Source organism: Lathyrus oleraceus, chromosome 6 (genome assembly GCF_024323335.1).
Source record: "Lathyrus oleraceus cultivar Zhongwan6 chromosome 6, CAAS_Psat_ZW6_1.0, whole genome shotgun sequence".
In the NCBI taxonomy this organism is placed as follows: Eukaryota; Viridiplantae; Streptophyta; class Magnoliopsida; order Fabales; family Fabaceae; genus Lathyrus; species Lathyrus oleraceus.
Genome location: NC_066584.1, coordinates 401,186,590 through 401,201,457, shown reverse-complemented (window position 1 = coordinate 401,201,457; position 14,868 = coordinate 401,186,590). Strand labels below are relative to the sequence as shown.

At 40.3% G+C, this 14,868-nt stretch overlaps 1 non-coding gene across 1 annotated transcript; it reads left to right on the top strand.

Annotated features, from left to right (window-relative positions):
- Nucleotides 1-14,314: 14,314 nt before the first annotated feature.
- Nucleotides 14,315-14,421, top strand: LOC127099610 (small nucleolar RNA R71). Its single transcript, XR_007794093.1, has one exon. It is a non-coding gene; the product is annotated as a small nucleolar RNA R71 (small nucleolar RNA).
- Nucleotides 14,422-14,868: the final 447 nt, after the last annotated feature.

Genomic DNA, 14,868 nt, shown 5'->3' with positions numbered 1-14,868 from the left:
TGGTTATTTCAAAAGTCCATTTTTGCACCACACTTGAAAATAAACATGATAGTTCAAAAAGGGCCATTTTGATTGGCAATGTTTTGGCACATGAAATTTACATTTTTGGAAAGAGGAGGTTAAATGTGGTTTGTAGGAAAAAACCCCACCAAAATTGGCCAAATGGTTAGAGAGATATGGCCTTTTGAAGTTCAAGATTTTGTGAAAATGATTTAATCATATCTTGACAACCATGCATGGGAATTGAGAGTTCTTGGACTTTTTGGAAATGGGAGAACAAGATCTTCAACTTTCATGTTGGGCACAAATTCATTTGAAGCTTGTATCATGATGTAAGTTTGGGATCAAGAAGTTTCCATTTTTGGCAGTTAAAATTACAGGTCCAGTTTCTATTTTTGGAAATTTTCTGTTTGGCTTCAAATTCTTCAATGATATTGTTTTTCATGATATATGAGGCCTATTGGGACATGAATAAGCTCTCTCAAACCAAATCCATCCATCAAAATCATAAAATCAACCACAGTTGACCAACTTTGACTTTCTAGGGTTTTTGACTGATTGTGCATGAACTGATGGCTTCTGAACATCCAACCCTTGACTTAAACACTTCAAATGGACCCCCAAGTCATGTGAACTTGATGGACAAACCCTAGGGCCTTGGCTCCTTGAGAAACACCCTTGCTTGCTTGGTTGACTGATCTCCTGATCAGTTTGACCTAATTCTTGACTTGCTTGCTCTTGAGGCAACTGGGGACAATGCAATGCTATGCAATGGATCATGATATGCTATGACCTAATATGAGATGTATGTACAATGATAGGTGCAAATTTGAGGTGTTACAATATTTTCAACCAAAACACTTGAATACAAAAAAGGGCTCCCTAGGAGTACCTAGGACACTTTGGGTGTTAATACCTTCCCTTTGTGTAACCAACCCCCTTACCTGCAATCTCTAGCATTTTATTAGTTTTGATTTGAAAACTTCTTACCTTTGGGTTTTTATTTGGAATTTTCCCTTTTCCTTTGGAAACAAATAAGGCGCGGTGGTGACTCTAATTTTTCAATTGACATCGGGCTTATCCATAGCTCGATGGTCACGAATGCACTGCTACAAAAATAAAATGGTGACTCTGTTGGGGAGTAGTCCTCAGTGGGTTTAGCCTACTTTTTATGTGCAATATTTTGTTGATATTTGATGTTTGTTTGTATATATTACTTATGTGATATAATATATCTGTTGTGCTTGGTGATCTCTGAGTGGTGAGATAAGTTCTAACCCGAACTTGAGTGTAATTAAGATAACAGGATGATATTGTCATGTTCGACTCGTGTGAAGTAATCCTTAACGAGTTGGCTTGAAACCCATCTACTCAATGGAGATCCCCTTGGAATTGTTGATGTCACACGAGTAAATCGTGGATAGGCATTACTTTTTCCAACCTGGGAGTCTGAGAAGCTAAGGACCATAGAAGATTTAACCCAACTTGGCCTATTTAGGACGTAGTGCGGAGACTGTTAAAGTGTATACTTGATAACAGTTGTTACGCGATGCTACACTCAGATGAGTTTCTCTTGAGAATATTATGGGTTGATGAGTCAGTCATCTAATCCTATAGTATTCGATAGATGGGATCATAACTTTGGGAACTTTTTAGAACACGCTCTATAGGTTTTTATCTGTAGTACACTCCTTTGGGATGGTTCTTATCCCGACTCCAGGATCGTGACTCACAACAAACCCTTTGATTCTCAATTGATCTGATTGGTCTCATCAAAATCAATGGATCTTGGGTGTTGACAAGGTGAAAAACCTAAATCCACCAAAATGGATGATTGATCTTGATGATGACCTGATCCATCCCATGACCTTTGTTTGTGTTTACCTTGTGTGTGATCCCTTGTGTGTGATTGTTGCATTCATGCATTCATGTGCATCATAATATTCATCACAACAATAAATTTTCAAGGAACTAAGGTCTTATTTACAAATAATTTTCAGACCATGGATTGTGGACGAAGGAACACTAAGAAGTATAGTTTCATATGTCCCAACTTGAAAGAGTTAAGAAAGTTATCATCCTTTGTAGTGGATCCCATAGATTTCAAGCAACGTCATGGGAAGCTTTTATCTATATTATCTACTGATGTGGTTGAAGGACTCTTGAGTGTCTTGGTGCAATTTTATGATCCTCTCTATCGATGCTTCACTTTTCTTGATTATCAGCTCATGCATACGTTAGAGGAGTATGCATATCTCTTGGGGTATGCCCGTATCTAACAAGGTATCTTTCAGTGGATTGAAGGAGATTCTGAGATCTCAAGTCATAGCCGAAGCTCTTCATTTAAAGAAATATGAGATTGATGCTAATTTGATGAAGAAAGGAGGGATTCAAGGGTTGACTTATGAGTTTCTCATTGGTAGAGATACTACTTTTGCTCAAGCCGGTAGCACGGATGCTTTTGAAGCCATCTTTGTCTTACTCATCTATGGCTTAGCTTTGTTCCCTAATATTGACGGTTTTGTTGATATTAACCCCATTAGAATTTTCTTAATTGGGAATCCTGCTTCTACTCGCCTAGGTGACACGTACTTCTCTTTGCATTTAAGGAATTCTAAAGGTAGTGGAACTGTTGTGTGTTGTGTTTCTCTTCTGTACAGGTGGTTTATTTTGGACTTGCCTCAGACGCCTACTTTCTTGGAGAACAAGCAATGTCTATGGTGGTCTCAGAGACTTATGTCTCTCACTAATGACGATATTGTTTGGTATGATTATACTTTTGATAGTGTGAAGATTATTGACAGTTGTGGTGAGTTCTCTAATGTGCCTTTTATTGGTACACAAGGAGGAATCAACTACAACCCTGCATTGGCTCATCGTCATCCTGGGTTCCCCTTAAGGGTAAAGATCTATTCTATCAATAGGGTAAAGATCCCCAACATTTGAAGAATAGAATGGTGCATGCTTGGCATAATGTGCATAGGAAAGGAAGGTTTGAGCTTGGTCTGTGCAACTGTGTAGCTTTTGAAGCTTACGCTATTTGGGTGAAGAAAAGAGCTTTGGAGCTAAAGATGGTGTACGCCTGTGAAAGACCTATGTCTACGGTTGTGGCTGAGCCGTCAACTCTCCCTAACCAAGATGTAGAGGAGTTAGAATATGCACTCTCCAAGATGAAGCAAGAGAGAGACCTGTGAGAAGAGCGATTCATGCCTTGAGCCGAGAGCATGTGGAGTTGCAACTTGAGTCGAAGTACAAAGATGCGCTTATTGAAGTTCTTGAAGAGGGTGCAGTGAAGAGACAGAGAGAGCTCGAGGATTTTTTTTCCTCTAGCATTCCTCAGCCTTCCGATGCTTGGAAGAAGATTGTTGATCGACTCGTTGATGCTTGATCGTGACTATATTTAGAATATAGTCTATCGGGTACTTGACTGCAAGTGCACAGTCCAGTCGTTTTAGGTTTAAAAGATATCGAACCCATAGGGACCGATGGTCAAACTAGTGCTACTAATGTCACTATGTTTAGCTAAGGAAATTATTTATAGAAGTTCGGGTGCAGAGAATTAAATCTAAGAGAAATTTAGTTTTTAAGAAAGTATTAATAAGAGGAATCAGTATGCAACGCATTAATCTTCAAGGATTCGATAAATCACCGGTGTATAGTTCAAATACCAAATATCTTTCAGTAGAAAATACTTATTTAAAAGACTTTATCTCACACTCTCGTGGTTGTTGATTCAGCCTATAGCTTTAAGTCAGAATGTACGCTCTCGCTGTCCCATTTGAAGTTAAAAATACTTTTTGAAAATAAATAAGTTCTAATTGCTTTTTAAAGTGCTCTCACTGTTTTTAAAATCAATGCCTAGTTTTTACTATCCAGCTCGAGCCTCACGCTCTCGCGATTGTTGGTTCTCACCTTAGTCAATTTCCCACTCTCGTGGAAAAATCGTATTAAATAGCTTCTCACTTTTGTGACAAAGTTAATTAAATTCAAATTAAAAACCACAGCCGAAAAGATTGTTTGAGAAAAGGAGTTTTCACCGGTTATTATTAAATCCCATCCAATTAAGTTGTTACATACCGATACCGGTAGTTTAGCCAGACATGTTAAATAGCGCAAATACAGACGAGCATAAACAGATTAACATTGCGGAAAACATAATTATAATAATAACAGGGCAATAATAATAATAATAATTGAATAAAAACCTGGCAATTAAATTAATAGAGTATGTCGAATCTTGGAGTACTTGAGCAGTCCTCCACAGGTCGGTAGGATTCTGCTTCTTCGATACAACTGCTTACTAAATTAAATAAAGTGTAGTAGTTCCCCAGTGTAGGAAACTACTACTTTGGCTAACTGAAAAACAGAAAGAAAAGGGAGAAACGGGAATTCGGAACGGAATGGTAACTGAATTACGGTAAGGAAAACAAAGTTGCTGAAGGAAAATAATGCTCAAAAGCTAAAATGCTGTAGAAAAATAAATTGCAAAGAGAATGTAGACGTCCCCTTTTTTCCAACCTTCGTCCTTTTTATATCCCTCATAGGTCTTTGGCAGTTGAGATAATTAAGGGTGACTGGTTGAGTGAGGAATCCACGGGGAAGTGGTTTTGTTGGAGAAAATTTAGGCACATTTTGAACTCTTCTGCTGACTGCTTCAAGCGCATATTTTGGCCGTGTGACGCTCGTCATGGGCTTGTGACGTTCGTCACAGGCTGGGCGTGACGGTCGTCCTGCTCCTTGTGACGGTCGTCACATCATCATTTTCTGTATTTCAGGTTTTCCTGCTTTTTCTACTGCTTTCTCATATGTTTCTTCTTCTTTTTCTTCCTTTTCTACATTTTGCTCATTCATGCATGGAGATTAAAATACCTGCAAAAATAACTCGAATACTTGCGAAATAATCGGAATATTAACTAAAGTTGTATGATCTTTGAGTGTAAATTAAGGAAAATATATGATGTATTTTCGCGTTATCAAACTCCCCTAAACTTGAATCTTTGCTTGTCCTCAAGCAAATGAAATTTTGAAACCATAGTTAAACTCGAATACATTTCCAATTCGTACGTGGTTGTTGGGTACTTTGTTAAGATGACAGATACTCAAGTAAAATACTAAAGATACAGTGACGACACAGGCAAAATGCATTAACGTAGACCTCTCCTTTGTACAAGCCAGTTCAAATCATGCTATTATAGCTCAACCTAGTGTCCCTCGTTTCTATTTCACCCGGTTTCATTCTAGCGCAATCATATTAAGCCCTTTGCCTTCGCACGCACTTAGTGAAGTAGTCGGTTAGTGACTTTGATCCTTTTCTTAGCACGGGGTCTGGTACACTAGTGTGGTACCCCTTTATATATCCCCTTTTTGAAGGTTGTGGGGGATCGAACCGTAGTTCTCCCTACCGAGTCTAGTACCAGGTACCTCCGAACCAACCAGCCGGGTATTTCTGTTCCTTCCTTTTGTATATCTTGCAACTATTTGTATGGTTCTTTTATCAATTTCATGATAGCAAAAAGTATGAAGGATTTTCTTTAATTCGTAGGCATCAAACACTTATATTCATCGGCTCTTCACGTGGTTTATGCTTAAGACGGTGATGACTGCTAGTATAAACTACTAGGGGTTAGTCTAGAACGGAGACTTAAGGTATCGGTATAATTGATATTCAAACTGATCTCGCAGAAGTGAAGGATCTAAGGTGTCGGGACGGTATCAATCTTGTTAGATTTTTCTCAGCTTCCTAACAGAACCTCTGTAAGACAACCTATATACTCGTAGGGTATGCATTAAATCTTAAGGAAAAAATATTTTGTTATGCCAAATTATGTATAAATGATTGAATGATGGTAACGATTTAATAAGGATAAACAATTTTTTTTTGTATTGGCTAAAAATAGAAACAAGTAAAGCAAATATAGGGATTTCCTCCCATATTTAAACAAAGCATTGTCCTTAATACGACAATATAAAGAAAAAGAAAAGAAATAAGAAGATCTCTACTCGTTGTCATGCTGTTGGCCTCTGCGGGCTCTTGCTCTGGCACGCTCACCTCTTCCTCGCTGGGTAGGGTCCAATCCTACATGCTGAGTGTACTCCTGGATGGCATCTACGCGATATGTCAGGGCACTCATCTGGTCTGAAAGCTCTGCCATCCTCTGGTTGTGCTAGTTTGCATAGTCATGTTGATCCCGTTGTATCTGCTGGATTGCTTGCATCATTTCCGTCTGGCGTTCTTCCATCCTCTGGTTATGTCGCAACATCTCAGCGTATATGTTTTCCATGGTGGCGGGTCTTTGCTCGTTTCTTCATTGGCTTCAGGAAGATGTCTCCGCAGTGTACTCAGGGGGTGGCTGTGGCATGCCTCGGTCGAGTTCCTCCACGACTTCATCTGCTCCATTATCAAGATCTCCTTCATTTGCCTCAGGGGCATCCAGATCAAAAATCCAATTCGCCATATTCTGTGGATCTGTTCGGCTCCTGTTGGGCATGATGATGCTTCGGACTATTTTGTTTCTGACCACAGGATGATACTTCCCGTCATCTCTGGCCTTGATCAGGTGTGAAGCACGGCAGTAAGCGATGTCGAGGAAGTCTACTGGCAAGGCTTCCAAGTTGGCGAGCCTATCTCCTATATTCAGGCCTAGTGCTATGGAGGTGATAATTCCCCCAAAACAAAACGCCTGGTTGCCTCTCATGCAAGCAGCTTGAATGTTGGCTAGTAGAAAAGGAGTGACATTGAACGCGACCGGGGTGAACACACAGTGGAGAAGGAAGAGTTCCTTGGAGTTTACCTTGTGATTGCTGACTCTTCCGAAAACCGTGTGCCCCAGGACTCGATGGAAATATCTAATAGCTGGGTTGTGAATGTAAGTTGCGTTGAGTGTATCCCGGCTTGTGGCGTTCATGTTGGTCAGGCTGTGCCATACTCCAAACGCTATCTCTGACCATCCGTCGGGGATACAGTAGTGAACTCCCTCTCCATGTCGGAAACCAAGCATTCGAGCTATCTGAGTTTGGTTTAGAGAATACTCGGTGCCGAACATTCTGAATGTGGCGACTCCGGTGAGAAACTAACTTGCCCCAGGGGGGTAATGTAGGAGAAGGAGCTCAGGAATTCCAGGGTCAGCGCTTCGTAGGTTGGTTGCGGTGTGGTGCAAAGCTGTGTCAAACCGGAGTTTGTCAGCATCCAACCCACACCTTCTAGAAGTCCCAGCTCCGTCAGACATTCTTTATCAACATACCTCGTTGCTTGGACTGAGCATTGATAGAATTTGAGGTAGTTGTCTCTTTGGCGTTTGCCGACTTCTCCATTTCGAAATACGACGGTGGAGAGGTCAGGAGCTGCTCTCTCTTGGCGGGTCATTGATAAGGTTTATGAAATTATAGGTGGTGGTGGGAAGGATGGATGTTGTGAGTTACACACTTCTCGCTTGAAAAAAGGTAAAGAATTGGATAATGGAGAGAAGAGTGATGTGTGTAGGATGATTGATGAGGAAGAAGAGAGGAAGAGCGCCTGTGTTTATAGGCGTGCTCTTTGGATTTTGTGACGGTCGTCACATGGGTGTGATGGTTGTCACACGCAACGGGCGTGTAACGATCGTCTCCAACGGTCATCTAAGCGTAACGGTCATCTGCATGTGTGACGAGCATGGCAGATCCGTGACGGTCGTCACGTCTGTGAGAAGGGCGTCACACTATATGTGACGGTCGTCACACGCTTGTTTGAAATTTTCTCATTAAATGTTGCAGCAGTTTTAATACAGTATGATATAATGATTTAGCAATTGAATTTAAAAGCATAAATAAATAAATATAGAAGCATAAATAAATAAATAAATAAATAAATAGCAAATGTTATTAGATTAAACGATTAAAATTAAATGTAATATAAGAGATAAATAATGATAAAAAGAAAAATAGAAAAACAATAAAATGTGCTCCCTCCCCACACAAAACACAGCAGTGTCCTCATTGCTTAGTGTGAGTAGGAGAGATCAGTGGTCAGTGAAATCAGCCACAGCTCTGTCCCAATGCAGTTACAGCCTGGTTCAAATGATCAAACTGCTCGACGGCTACATCCATTAGGCCTAAGATATCAAGGCGTATGATCTTTATCTCTTCTTTCACAGTTGTGATGTCAGCATGGAAATCATTAAAACGAGTAAGAAGCATGGCAAGGTTATCAGCATAGGATGGAAGTGTCGGTTCATCTATGTTATAGTAGTTTGGAGGTGTTTCAGGGTCAGATTCATCAACATGGATAGGGTCATTGAAATACTCATATATAGGCGGTGTCTCAGGAGGTGAAGGTGGATCAATTGGGTGTTCATCTAAATCATAAAGCCAGTTACTGCGGTTATGAACACTTGTTCTCTCATGGTTAGGCATGGTAAATAGTCGGACAACTTCATTGTTAATGAGGTAATCAAAAGTATCTGGCCCAAGGTTTCCTATGATTATACAGTTAAAGCAAAATTCAATGTCCATAGGTCGGATGTGTCCAAATGGTGCATGCTCGTAAAGTGGGCGTTTAAGTCCAATAGCATCAGCTATCATGGTTACTAGGCCACCTACTATGATTGGGGTTCAATTGTTCTTTGCAAGGTGAATGAATCTCTCCATCATAAATGTCACAACATTGACATGTCGACCTTGATCGATACAGAGCAAGATGAAAAGTTCATCTCGTGACACTATGGTGTTGTTCTCTTCCTTACCAAATAGGGTGTGGGCTAGTATTTTGTGGAAGTATCGGATAGCAGGGTTGTGGATCATTTGGGAGTGCATCTCGTTTGGATTAGGATGGTAGTCTCCAGCTAAACTAGCCCAAAAGTAATCTAGATCGATGTCATCGATTAGTTCCTCCTGGCGGGTAATGAAAACAAAAGGGCCACTAGGGAATCCTAGGAGGTCAGCAAGGTCTCTACGGTTATAGGTGAAGTCCATGCTAAATAGCCTAAAGGAAATAAACCCTTTGTTAAGTCTGTAACCATGCTCGGGGTTGTATACTAGGGAGCTAAGGAATTCTAGGGTAAGTTCACGGTAAGTGACAAACCTTCTCTTAATGGCAGCATTCTCCCATCCTAACTGATTAAACATAAACAAGATGTTATCTCAGATACCTAACCTATCCACGGTAGGTCCATCATAATATATGGATAAAGCCATATCCTTCCGAGCTAGATAATCATAACGCCTTCTCTGAACTCTGCCTCTGAAAATTGTATCTATTGGTTGCATGATGAAAGTTAGTAAGTAACTAGTTATAAATTTTCCTGTTAATCAGTATTCAAGGTTTCTAAGTTAGTAACTAGAAGCAACAAGTATTATTGCATAGAATCAAGGAAAGGGGAGAAAAAATAAATAATAAAATCAAAGAAGGAAAATACTGTGTAGCAAAGATAACAAATAAAAGAAACGGCGGGTTGTCTCCCACTAAGCACTTTGTTTAATGTCGTAAGTTCGACAGTAACGTTGCGACGTACTAGCTTTGTGGTTGAGCGGACATCTCTATAAGTCTTAGACTATTTGAATAGTCTCTATTTTCAATATTATGATAATGTTTTAATCGCTTCCCGTTTACCATAAATGGTTCACTATTTCGACCTTTGATTTCTATCGCACCGCTTTTGAGGACTTTAGTGATTTCGAAAGGGCCTGACCACCTAGATTTATGTTTTCCTGGAAAAAGTTTAAGTCTCGAATTAAATAGTAGTACTATGTCTCCGGCATTAAACTCTTTCCTAGATATACGTTTTTCGTGCCATCTTTTGGTTCGCTTTTTGTATATCCTGGCATTCTCATAGGCGCCTAGTCGAAGTTCTTCCAATTCGTGAATGTCCAGAATTCGTTTCTCACCTGCGGAAGTGTAATTTATATTTAGGGTCTTAGTTTCCCAGTAAGCTTTGTGTTCTAATTCCACAGGGAGATGACATGATTTACCGTAGACTAGTTTAAAGGGTGTGGTCCCTATTGGGGTTTTGTAAGCTGTCCTATAGGCCCACAGAGCTTCGTTAAGTTTAGATGACCAGTCTTTTCTGGCTATTCCGACAGTTTTTTCTAGAATTTGTTTGATCTCTCGATTCGAGACTTCGACTTGCCCACTAGTTTGTGGGTGATAAGGTGTTGTTAGACGGTGTCGAACTCCATACTTCAGAAGAAGTTTTCCAAAGATATTTGATATGAAATGGGAGCCACCGTCACTAACTACTAGTTTTGGCACACCGAATCTAGGAAAGATGATGTTCTTGAACAACTTAATCACTACTCGTGTGTCATTTATCGGAGAAGCTACAACCTCGATCCATTTTGAAACATAATCGACAGCAACGAGTATGTACTTATTACCAAAAGAAGATGGGAATGGTCCCATGAAGTCAATCCCCCATACATCGAAGACTTCCACTTCTAAGATTCCTGTTTGTGGCATTTCATCGCGTCTTGAGATGTTACCAGTGCGTTGACACCGGCCGTATTTTATGATCGCATTATGGACATATTTCCATAGAGTGGGCCAAAAGAGGCCCGATTGTAGGATCTTAGTACAGGTCTTTGAGGTACTTGCGTGCCCACCATAGGGAGCAGAATGGCAATGGGAGATTATGTCATCTATTTCATCCTCAGGAACACATCGACGGAAAATACAGTTGGTACCTCTTTTGAACAACAGAGATTCATCCCAATAGTATTGTTTTAGATCATGAAAGAATTTCTTCTTTTGTTGGTAAGATAGGTCCGGTGGAAGTACTCCAACAGCTAGGTAGTTAACAAAATCAACATATCATGGCAGAGTTGCATTCGCATGAATTTCTCCCATGGATTCTTCTATTTCAGTATCATTTATTGTTAATTCATACATGTCGCTTTCCATTTGGGCTATGAGTCGTTCGTAAGGGAAATCGTCATCAATTGGAATTTGTTCAGGCTTATTCCCTTCGATTCGTGATAAGTGGCCCGCTACTATGTTTTCAGTACCTTTCTTATCTTTTATCTCTAAGTCAAATTCTTGTAATAGTAGGATCCATCTTAAAAGTCTTGGTTTGGCATCCTTCTTACTTAACAGATACCTAATAGCGGCGTGGTCAGTATAGATAATAATTTTCGCTCCTACTAGGTAGGAACGGAACTTGTCCAGAGCGAACACGATGGCTAAAAGTTCCTTTTCAGTGGTGGGGTAGTTCATTTGGGCTGGATCTAGTGTTCTACTTGCGTAGTAGATTGCATGAATTTTCTTATCCTTTCTTTGTTCCAGTACTGCGCCTACGGTGTAATCACTCGCATCACACATGATTTCGAAAGGTAATCTCCAGTCAGGTGGGTGCATTATGTGTGCGGTGATTAAAGATGTTTTCAATTGGTTGAACGTTGTTAAACATTTTTCATCAATGATAAAATCAGCGTCTTTCATTAATAAACCCGTAAGTGGCTTGGTAATTTTCGAGAAATCTTTGATAAAACATCGGTAGAAACCGGCGTGTCCTAAAAAGCTTCGTATTTCTCGTACGATTTTAGGGGGTTGAAGGTTCTCTATGATTTCGATCTTAGCTTTGTCTACTTTAATTCCTCTATCAGATACCACGTGACCTAACACGATTCCTTGTTGGACCATGAAATGGCATTTCTCCCAGTTCAAAACGAGATTTACCTTTACGCATCTTTCGAGTACCATTTCAAGGTTTGATAGACATCCTTCGAAACTCTGCCCACAAACAGAAAAGTCGTCCATAAAGACTTCCATGATGTCGTCTATAAAATCAGCGAAGATTGCCATCATGCATCTTTGAAATGTTGTGGGAGTGTTGCATAATCCAAATGGCATTCGTCGGTAAGCGAATGTACCATAAGGGCATGTGAAGGTTGTCTTTTCTTGGTCGTCAGGATGGATTGGAATTTGAAAGAATCCTGAATAACCGTCTAGATAGCAGAAGTGAGAATGCTTAGCCAATCGTTCAAGCATTTCATCAATGAAGGGTAGAGGAAAATGATATTTCCGAGTGGCTTTGTTTAGTTTTCTATAGTCGATGCACATTCTACTTCCGGTAACAACTCTTTGTGCTATGGATTCTCCCTTATCATTCTTAACGACTGTAACACCCCCTTTCTTGGGTACTACATGAATGGGGCTAACCCATTGACTATCGAAGATCGGGTATATGATTCCATCATCTAGTAGTTTCTTTACTTCATCCTTGACTACCGTACTTAGGATTGGGTTGATCCTTCTCTGGTGTTCTCTAGAGGTTTTACAATCTTCCTCCAGCATAATGCGATGCATACAAATAGAAGGACTTATTCCTTTTACGTCGGCGATGTTGTATCCTAACACAATTGGATATTTTCTTGATACATCTAGTAACTTTTCAGTTTCCATCTGTCCCAAGTCAACGTTGACTATTATTGGTCTTTTCAGTTCAGTGTCTAGGAATTCGTATCTTAGGTTCTTTGGTAGTGCTTTTAGTTCCAAGTCAGGTTTCTTTGGGCATGGCATGTGGTTGGGTGTAAGTGCTAAGCATTCACTTAGACTTTCGTTTTGGGATGGTTCATGCCAATTATCGTCTTCAAAGATTGGAGGGATTTGGATTTTCATTATATCAGAGTATGTGGTTTCTTGCATCTCCATCTCTCTTACGCACTCGTCTATGACATCAAGTAGATAACAGGTATCGTCTATGGCTGGCGCTTGTAAGAATTATGTTAAGATGAATTCAACCTTTTCCTCTCCAACTTCGAATTTCAGCTTACCTCTCTTTACGTCTATTATAGCTCCGGCGGTAGCCAAGAATGGCCTTCCTAATATAATAGGTGTACTGGCATCTTCTTTGATGTCCATGATTATGAAGTCTGTAGGAATGTAAAATTTTCCTACACGTACGAGGACATTCTCTAGTATACCGACAGGATATTTGATTGAGCGGTCAGCTAATTGAACAGACATCTTGGTTGGTCTTAATTCTCCCATACTGAGCCTTTTACAGATGGTTAAGGGCATTACACTAATGTTGGCTCCTAAATCGCATAGAGCTTTGTCTATGACGAATTTTCCAATGACGCAGGGTATGGAAAAACTACCTGGGTCTTTTAGTTTGGGAGGCATGTTATTTTGGATTATTGCGCTACACTCTACAGTAAGTGTAACTGTTTCGTTATCCTCAATCTTTTTCTTATTAGATAGGATCTCCTTAAGAAATTTAGCATATGAGGGCATTTGTGTGATGGCTTCTGTAAAGGGAATTGTAATGTTTAGTTGCTTCAGAAGTTCAACAAATTTCCTAAATTGACTCGCAGTTTTAGAACTTCTGAGTCTTTGAGGATACAGAATGGGTGGTTTATAAGGAGGTGGAGGCACATAAGGTTTTTCTTTCTCTTCGGCCTCTTGGGTATTATCTTCTATTTCCTTTGGTTCACTTACCTGCTCAGTTGTGGTTTTGTCTGGTTTTTGGTACATGGCAGGGTTTTGGAGTCTTGGATCTACGAGCCTGTCTATTCCTTTTCCACTCCTCAGTATAACGGCATTTGCATGTCCTTTTGGATAAGGTTGCGGCTGTCCAGGAAATGTTCCAGCTGGAGCGGCTGTAGATGCTTGATGTTGAGCCACTTGTGAAATCTGTGTTTCAAGCATTTTATTGTGGGTGGCTAAGGCGTCTACTTTTCTCGCTAGTTGTTTAAGTTGCTCGCTAGTATGTATGTTTTGGTTCAAGAAGTCTTTGTTTGTCTGAGCTTGGGTAGCAATGATGCTTTCCATCATTAGTTCGAGGTTTGAATTCCTAGGCATGTTAGGAGCATTATTAGTTGGATTTTGACATCCAGGCGGAACAACTGGTGCTTGGCCAGGTGCATATAGGGCGTTGTTATTCTTATACAAAAAATTAGGATAGTTTTTCCAGCCAGGGTTGTAGGTATTCGAATAGGGATTTCCTTATGCGTAATTTACTTGATCGGTTGGGACTCCTGCTAATATTTGATATTCTTGTGCAGTGTGTTCAGGGTTTCCACATAACTCACAGTTTGGAGTTGCAGCAGCCACGATGGCTGTGGGTGGTACGGTCAAGTTATCTAACTTTTGAACAAGGGCATCTACCTTGGCATGGACATGGTCAAGGCTACTGATTTTGTACATTCCACTCTTTGTTTGGGACTTTTCTACTGGAGTTCTTTCACCTCCCCATTGGCAATGGTTTTGGGCCATGTTTTCAATGAGTTGGTAGGCTTTGTTATATGGCTTGTCCATAAGTGCACCGCCCTTGCAGCGTCTACTATCAGTCTTGTGTTATACAAAAGCCCATTATAAAATATGTGAATGATCACCCAGTCTTCGAGACCGTGATGTGGACATATCCTCATCATGTCTTTGTATCTCTCCCACGCTTCGTAGAGAGATTCTACATCTTTTTGTCAAAATTCGTTGATTTGAGCTCTCAGCATAGCAGTTTTGCTCGGCATAAAATATCGAGATAAGAAAACGTTCTTCAGTACTTCCCAAGTTGTAACGGAGTTGGAGGGCAAGGACTACAACCAAGCCCAAGCTCTGTCTCTTAGTGAGAAAGGAAAGAGGCGCAGTCTTATCGCATCTTGAGATACACCATTTGCCTTTACAGTGTCTGCGTACTGCACAAACTTGATCAGGTGTTCATTAGGGTCGTCCGTAGGATTTCCGGAAAATTGATGTTGTTGGACGGCTGATAATAGTAAGGGTTTCAGCTCGAAATCGTTTCAATTGATAGCAGGGGCAACAATGTTGTTGTGAGGTTCTCGTTGGGACGGGGTAGCGTAGAATTTAAGAGGATGATTTTGTGGTCCTTCTTCAGCCATGGTTGGTTTTTCTTCTGGTTTAGTAGGAAAGAAGATATCAGGAATATTGTACTTTTGTTG